The sequence below is a fragment of the Sorex araneus genome, chromosome X (assembly GCF_027595985.1).
Source record: "Sorex araneus isolate mSorAra2 chromosome X, mSorAra2.pri, whole genome shotgun sequence".
NCBI classification, from domain to species: Eukaryota; Metazoa; Chordata; class Mammalia; order Eulipotyphla; family Soricidae; genus Sorex; species Sorex araneus.
Genome location: NC_073313.1, coordinates 41,870,124 through 41,879,204, shown reverse-complemented (window position 1 = coordinate 41,879,204; position 9,081 = coordinate 41,870,124). Strand labels below are relative to the sequence as shown.

At 43.5% G+C, this 9,081-nt stretch overlaps 1 pseudogene; it reads left to right on the top strand.

Moving 5' to 3' along the window:
• Window positions 1–1,899: 1,899 nt before the first annotated feature.
• LOC129399563 (cytochrome c oxidase subunit 6B1-like) lies at window positions 1,900–2,159 on the top strand (annotated as a pseudogene).
• The last annotated feature ends 6,922 nt before the right edge of the window (window positions 2,160–9,081 follow it).

Below are 9,081 nucleotides of genomic sequence, written 5' to 3'. Positions count from 1 at the left end.
ATTCATATAGCTAGTATTTATTGTTTGTTTGGGCTTCTGAACCACACCCAGCTGTGCTCAGAATTTATTCCTGGCTCTATGTTCTGCTGTCAATCCTGGCAGTGCTCAGTGAGACATTTAATGGTACTAGGGATGGACTTTGGGTAGGCTGTGTGCAAGGCAAGTGCCTTACTTACGTACTATCTCCTTGGCCCCAGATTTTAATTGAATGTTGCCTGGTACTGTAAAGATCCTTGGATTTAGGCTGGAGAGATAATATAGCAGGCGAATGTTAGAATGTGTGTGTGAGAGAGAGAGGTTTGATCCCAAGCACCTCCAGCACCCCATATGGTCCCCCAAGCACTGCCAGGAGTGGTCCCTGGGCACAGACCTAGGAGTAAATCCTGAATACTGGCAGATGTGTCCCAAAACAAAAATTTTAAAAGTAAGGGTTTATAGGCACTGCATTTCTTCTTCCTTAAAAAAATGAAATGTTCCTCTCTGGATATTCTTCTGCTTCGCATCACAGAGACTGTGATAATTAAGACATACTCAGGACTTTTGGGGGTGAGTGGGGACTTTGGGCCCATCAAGCAGTGCTCAGGACTACTCCTGGATCTCTGCTCAGGGATCACTCCTGGTGGGGCTTGGGGGACCTTGTGGTGCCAGGGATCATCCCAGGATTGGTTGCATGCAAAGCAAGCACTTAAACCTCTTCTCTCTCTCTCTCTCTCTCTCTCTCTCTCTCTCTCTCTCTCTCTCTCTCTCTCTCTCTCTCTCTCTGCCTCTCTGTCTCTCTCTGTGTCACTCTGTCTCTCTCTCCCCCTGTTTCTCACATTCAGGCCTTTTGAAGGAAGGAAACACTCTTTCTCAATGATGGAGGGGAACTGCAGACTGGTTTCTGCTAGTAACCCTCTTGCCACTCGGAGAAGCCAGCCTGAGTACAGAACCAATTCTTGGAAAAGGGGCAAAACTCAAGGTCTAACTGAGAAATGGAATCAGAGTACTGATAGAACCATGCCTCAAGCCTGCGAGATGTCTTAATTCTGTGAGTCAGTAAATTCTTTTAAAACTCCTTTATAGTTCTTGCCAGCTTGAATTTGGCTTTTCTATAATTTGTAAATTTAGCAAAATTCAGAGGCACATCTGCAAGAAAGCTCAAGTAGATGTGCCTGCCTTGTACGTGCAGGACCCCAAGTTCAATATTCCAAGTACCATATTCCATCTCCCCCACCCCAAGCATTGCTGGGTGTAGCACTGAACACCACTGAGGTGACCTGATGGCCTCAAGCACCACTGAGCACAAACAGTACCACGTGTCCAGGTCCAAGCACTGAACCATTAGGCCTGGTAGGTTCAATTACCACCAGAATTGGTCCCTAACCCTAAGCATTGCTTGGGAGGCTCCTTCCAAAATTAAAGAAAAACAATTTCACTTGCAATAGTAAAAAAAAACAATAAAATATTTAGAAACAGGTTTAACCAAGGAGGCACATGACTTCCATAACTGAAACTGCAAGGAACTCACCCACCCACCTCCCCCAAATAGTCCAAACAATCTTGAAAAAGAGTCACAAGTTGGGGACACACCTCTCAATTTCAAAACTTGCTACAAAACTATAGTAATCAAAACAGTGTGGTACTGGTATAAGACTAGACATATAGATCAATAGAAGAGAATTGGGAAATTACAAATAAGGTTTTGGATCTATGGTCAGTTGATTATTTTCCTTCTCACCAGGGAACTCCCAATGGAAGATTGTCAGGATTGCCTTAGCACATGGAGTAACAACTGAATTTGATCTCATAACCTTGTACACAAAGGGCAAGTGTTTTAAGCCATTAAACCGTGTTTTCTGTTTTGCTGAGGGTTACATTGAACTGTGAAATGTTTCGAGGCCATGTTTAGAAGTCAACTTCATGGTAGAAGATGTCAAGAGGAAAATAAAGAAATATCAGACTACCCATTTTGACAACCACTTCCCCAGCCAGAACCCACCTGGAACTGTTGGCAGAACTACTTGGACTTCCACCTATACAAGAAAGCAATGAGCACCAAAGGGGATGATGTCTTTGTGTGAGAATGGTACCAGTGTGTGTACAAGTTCATCTGCCCTTTGTCCTGGGTGTTGACTTGGAAAGACTGGCGGGCAGAAGGCATGTTTCCAGGAAAGATCTGAAGTGGCTCCACCTCTTCTGTCCTCTGTCCTTTTCCCAGGATGCTGAAAAGGGACCAGGGCACCTACATCGCAAAGATCCTCAACAAAATTCTAGCAAATAGAATCCAACACCTCATCAAAAAATTACACACCATGAACAAGTAGGATTCATTCTGGGGATGTAAGAATGGTTTAGCATTCACAAGTCAGTTAACATAATACACCATATCAATAAAAAAATACAAAAACCATATAATCACATCAATAGATGCAATAGAAAGCTTTTGACAACATCCAGCACCCGTTCATGATAAAAAAAAACTCTCAAAAATGGGAGTTAAGGGAACGTTTCTCAGTATAGTCAAAGTCATCCACTACAAGCCCACAGCAAGCTTTATTCTCAATGGGGAAAAACTAAAAGCCTTCCCACTAACATCAGGCACAAGCCAAGGGTGATCATCTCACCACTCCTATTCAATATAGTACTGGAAGTACTTGCTATAGCAGTTAGACAAGAAAAAGATACCAAGGGAATCTTTTGATATCAAGAAAAAGATATCAAGAAAAAGATATCAAGGGATAGGAAAGGAAGAAGTCAAGCATTCACTATGTTTTTTTTGGGTCACACCCAGCTCAGGGGTTACTCCTGGCTCTGCACTCAGGAATTACCCCTAGAAGTGCTCAGGGGACCATATGGGATGCTGGGAATCAAACCTGGGTTGGCCACGTGCAAGGCAAAAACGCCCTACCCACTGTGCTATCGCTCCGGCCCCAAGCATTCACTATTTGAAGATGATATGATACTATACTCAGAAAATCCTAAAGACTACACAAAAGCTCCTAGAAACATTAGATTTATATAGTAAACTGGCAGGTTGCAAAAACAATGCCCAAAAGTTCATGGCTTTCCTATAAACAAACAATGAAAGAGAAGAAAGAGATTTGCTCGAGCGAGTGGGCACCAGTAATGTCTCCATTGTGAGACTTGTTGTTACTATTTTTGGCATGTCGAATATGCCACGGGTAGCTTGCCAGGCTCTGCTGTGTGGGTGGGATACTCTCGGTAGCTTGCTGGACTCTCCAAGAGGGACAGAGGAATTGAACCCGGGTCGGCCGCATGCAAAGCAAACGCCCTACCCACTGTGCTATTACTCCAGTCCAAGAAAGAGATATTTTTTATGAAAAATCCATTCACAATTGTGCCACAGAAAATTAAATACCTTGGGATAAGATTAACTAAAGAGGCGAAGAACCTATACAAGGAAAACTGCAAAACACTACTTCAAGAAATAAAAGACAGCACAAGGAAATGGAGATGCGGGGCTGGAGTGATAGCACAGCGGGTAGGGCGTTTGCCTTGCACGCGGCCGACCCGGGTTCGATTCCCAGCATCCCATATGGTCCCCTGAGCACCGCCAGGGGTAATTCCTGAGTGCAGAGCCAGGAGTGACCCTTGTGCATCGCCAGGTGTGACCCAAAAAGCAAAAAAAAAAAAAAAAAAAAAAAAGGAAATGGAGATGCGTCCCCTGCTCATGGATCAGGAGGATTAACATTGTCAAAATGGCAGTACTCCCCAAAGCATTAAACAGATTCATTGTGGTCCCTATAAGGATACCCATGACATTTTTCAAAGAAATAGACAAAACACTCCCGATATTCACATGGAACAAACCCCCATGAATAACTAAAGAAATCCGGGGGAGAAGAAGATGGGAGGCATCACCTTCCCCAACTTCAAACTGTACTACAAAGCGGTAACAATTAAAACAGCATAATATTAGACTAAAGACAGACTGGCAAATCAGAGAATAGAGTTGAATATACTGACACAGACCCTCAAATATATGATAATTTAAACTGATAAAAGAGCAAGAAATATCAAGTGGAGCAAGGAAAGCCTCTTTAACAATTGGTGCTGGGAAAACTGGTCACCTACCTGTGGAAAATGAACCCAGACCTCTATCTAACACCATGCACAAAAGTCAGATCAAAAGCAATTAAAGATCTCAACATCAGACCTGAATCCATAAGGTACATGGAGAAAAAAATGTAGGCAGAACTCTCCATGACATTGACACTAAAGGCATCTTCAAAGATGAAATACCACTAACCAAGCAAGTTGAAGCAAATAAAAACAAATGGGACCACATTAAACTAAAACGTTTCTGCACCTCAAAGGAAACAATGACCAAGAAATGAAAACAGACCAAAAAATGGGAAAAATTATTTACCCAATACCCATCTGATAAGGGGTTAATATCTAAGATATCTAAGGCACTGGTAGAGCTTTACAAGGAAAAAAAACATCCAATGCCATCAAAAAATGGTGGACAAGAAATGAACAGAAGCTTCCTCAAAGAAGAAATTCAAATGACCAAAAGTTACATGAAAAAATGCTCTACATCACTACTCATCAGGGAGATTCAAATCAAAACAATAATGAGATATCATCTCATACCACAGAGACTTGCACACATCAGAAAGAACAAGAACAACCAGTGCTGGCGCCGATCTGGGGAGAAAGGTACTCTTATTTATTACTGGTGGGAATGCCGACTGGTCCAGCCTTTATGGAAAACAATAAGGCATTCCTTAAAAAACTAGAAATTGAGGAGCTGGAGCGATAGCACAGCAGGTAGGGTGTTTGTCTTGCACTCAGCCAACCCGGGTTCGATTCCCAGCATCCCATATGGTTCCCTGAGCACCGCCGGGGGTAATTCCTGAGTGCAGAGCCAGGAGTAACCCCTGTGCAATGCCAGGTGTGACCCAAAAAGCAAAAAAAAAAACTAGAAATTGAGCTCCCATTTGGCACAAAAATACCACTTCTGGGAATATACCCCGGGAGCCCAGAACACATGGCAGAAACACCATATCTATTTCAATGTTCGTTGCAGCACTATCCACAATAGCCAGAATTTGGAAACAACTCAAGTGCCCAAGAAGAGACGACTGGATAAAGAAACTGTGGTACATCTACACAATGAAACACAGTCAAAAGGAAAAGTGAAATCATGAAATTTGCTTATAAATGATGGACATGGAGAGTATCATGAATGAAATGAGTCATAAGGAGAGAGACAGATATAGAATGATTGTACTCATTTGTGGTATATAAAAAATAGTATGAGACTAATTATCCAAGGACAGAGAAACAGGGAGCAGTTGGACTGGTCAGTAGTTGGAAGTTCGCCACAATTGTGGGGGGTGGCAGAGGTCATTTAGGATAGAGAAGGGATCACTATGACAATAGTTGGAATGATCACTGTGGACAAGAACTGAGGGCTGAAAGTAAGTAAAGGGATATGCATGATAACTTTTCAATACATGTATTGAACCATAATGACCAAATGACCATAATGACCAAAAGGAAACAGAAGGAGAAAGAGAGAAAGAGAAGAGAGGGAGGAAGAAAGAAAAGGGGAGGGAGAGAGAGAGAGAGAGAGAGAGAGAGAGAGAGAAGAAAAGTGCCTTCCATAGAGGCAGGCTGGGGGGGTGCGGCAGGAGGGAAAATGGGGTCATTGATGGTGAAAAATGTACATTGGTGAAGGAACAGGTGTTGGGACATTACATGACTGAAACCAAATCATGAATAACTTTGTAACTGTGTATCTCATGGTGATTCAGTAAAAATTTTAAAATAAAATAAGCCATGTTCTGTGCCCTTTCGTTGATTTTTGACATCGGTACCAAACCAATTTAATGGAAAAAATATTCTGGACAGCCAAGAGATGCACGCACAGAAAGATGAAGCTAAATCCCTACCTCAGACCATACACGAATATTAACTGGGGTGGCGGGGGTGGGGAGGGGCGGGAAGGATCCTAAGTAATCTCATTCCAAAGCACCAACATTTCAGTATCCTGTCGGTTTTCCTTTACTTATTCCTTCCCCTGCCTATTTTCCCTTTACATTTGCCAGGAAGGGTGGGGAGGCCATTTGTGAAGCCAGTACCCAACAGATCTGGCACACTAGCTCACGTTTTAATGCATTGAAACAGCATTTTATTTATTGTCATTGTTTAAAAATAAAAAAGAAACAGTCTTCAAGAAAAGGGTTTCATTAAGAATCTCATTATGATGTCCCTGGCCCTCACCCCACAATAGATTATTAACACAAGCTTTGTAAACCGAGGCTCTGGGCAATTGGCCATCTTCTCAGCGGGACTGTGCTAATCTCCACTCTGCTAATCCCCATACCTGGTAAACCTCATCAAGTCAAAAGAAAAGATTTCTGGGGAGAGCCACTTAAAGAGAGGCTTGGGCTTCCAGGAACTCCTTCCCGTGGTACAACTCTCAGCAGGGCCTTTAGCAGAATGTGTTGGTTGAAATAATCAACCTTTAAAAACGAAACTGCCCACATCAAAATAAGTGACTGGCCGCCCCCAGAGCATGGCCTGGCTTCTTGCCTCATGCTCCTCATTTGTTCCCTTGAAAGAGGCAGTGCCTGCTTGTGCCATGAAGCAGGGCCTCAACCTTGGATCCAAGGCAGAAGGTGACTGGATATCCACATCCAGGGGGTAGCGTTAGATCCCTATCTCATACCAGATCCAGAAATGAATTCAGAAGGATGAGCTACATGAGGCCAAAGAGACCTTTGCAGAAGACTGGCTGGTCAGTCCCGCAACAAGCATCATGAGCCAATCATCCCAGACCCACAGTGTGGCCTGAGGCTTGGGACAGGGAGCTGGTCCAGAAGCCCCATCCTTTCTGGTAAGGAGGACTCCACTTTTTCTCCAGTTGAGCCTCATGGGCCTCTCTCTAAACTCTTCATACATATCCACAAAGCCTGGCTCTGATCTTGCTAGTCTCTCTGCTTAGATTGCCATTCCCCAATTCAAGACCGAACGTCTATGTCTCCTTGCCCAAATCTAATTAAGACCTCCTCATCAGACACCCTTGCTCTGTTCTCGGGATCCCCTGGCATCTGCCTTTTCACTCTGGGATTACTGAAGACGTTAGCCTTTGTCCTTTGTTTGCTGGGCTCGCCCAAAGTTTAAAAAATGTTGTCACACTGTCTCCATAAGTCAAGTAAATGTCCTAGAAATTCCAGTATTTCAACATCAAAACTGCATCGCTCAGATTCTTTCTCATAATTGGAAATGACCCCATCGTTCTGTATTTAGGCCATCCGTCCCCATCTTGGGCTTGTAAAGGCTGATTACTATGATTAGACCACTTATTCATTCTGCTTTGATCATAATTATGTACTTCTTTGTCTCCTCAGCAGATTGCAAACTCCTTAGGGATAGATGTTGTATTGATTAAGATTGGGTTTGGCTACAGACGACAGAATCTCAAGGCTGCGGTGACTGAAATGTGGTGGAGGATTCTTTCTCGTGAGTCTAAGTCCAGAAGTGCACAGCTCAACATGGGAAGGACTGCTGAGATAAGAAGACCTCAGGGATTTAGGTACTTTTGACTTCCCCTTTCCTAAGACAAAGCCTTTATCTTCATGTTCCATGATGGTAGCTAAAGCTCCCACCACTGTTGTGTCCACATTCCAGGCAGCAAGAGCTGAAAAACAAAAGGAAAAATGGTCAAATACCAGTATCTCTTTTTTTTTCTTTTTGGGTCACACCCGGCGATGCACAGGGGACAATATGGGATGCTAGGAATCGAACCCGGGTCAGCCGTGTGCAAGGCAAACACCCTACCTGCTGTGCTATCGCCCCAGCCCTCAATACCAGTATCTCTTGAGGAAGGTTCCTGGAAGCAACCAAGTTATTTTTGTGTTCCAACATTATCATTATATCTTTATAGCCTGATCTTAAACATGTGGCCACATTTACCTGCAAAGGAGGCTGGGAAATGTAGTCATTATTCTTGGTGTCCATGTGTTTAACTTGAAATTCTTGGTTTGATTACTATTTTGAAAGGAGAGGCAGTATGCTATGGAAAGTCTCTGCTATAAATTAGATTATCTTAAGTACTTCTGTGTTCCAGATGAGTGATGACTCCAGATGAGTGCTTAATGCAGAATATCAAGGAATGAGAGAAGGAATAGCGTATGATAAGAACATGCTCTGAGCTGATCTTGCATGCAGATGACTCTGGTACCAATCCTTGGTACCACATATGTTTCCCCTGTGCACTATCAGGAATATTCCCTGAACAACACCAGTTATGGCCCACCTCCCCTCCTCCAAATAAAAACATACTGTGGAACCACAAGCCTGAAATTGAACCTCAACTCTGCCATTGAGCTTACTGTGTAACCTTGGGCAAATTATTTAACCTCTCTGTGCTTCACTCTCCCTATGCTTAAACTAGAGCCAATAGTAGACCTTTCCTCACAAAAGGTCATAAACTGAATGTGGGTCCACCTGAAATTCATATGCTGAGGGCTGGAGCGATAGCACAGCGGGTAGGGCATTTGCCTTGCATGCGGCTGATCCGGGTTCGATTCTCAGCATCCCATATGGTCCCCTGAGAACTGCCAGGGGTAATTCCTGAGTGCAGAGCCAGGAATAACCCCTGTGCATCACTAGGTGTGACCCAAAAAGCAAAAATAAAATAAAATTCATATGCTGAGGCTTAATCCCTGATGCGGTGGTTTTAGGAGGTGGTTATAGTCTTTTTCTTATGTTTTTGGGCCATACCTGGTGGTGCTTAGGGGTTACTCCTGGCTCTGCTCTCAGGAATCACTCCTGGTAGGCTCGGGGGAATCATATGGATATTGGGGATCGTACCGGGGTCAACCATGTGCAAGGCAAGCACCCTACCCACTGTACTATCACTCTACTCCCCACTAAGAAGTAATGAAATAGGGAGGGCTCATAAAGGGGGTTAGCACCCTATTAATGGAGATGCCCCCCTTTCTGCCATGTGAGAGCAGAAGGAGCACAGAGAAGGGGCTGTCTCTGAAAGACAGACACCAAACCTGTTCATATCTTGTTCTTAGATTTCCCAGCCTCCAAAATTGTGAGAAATACTTGTTAGCTGTT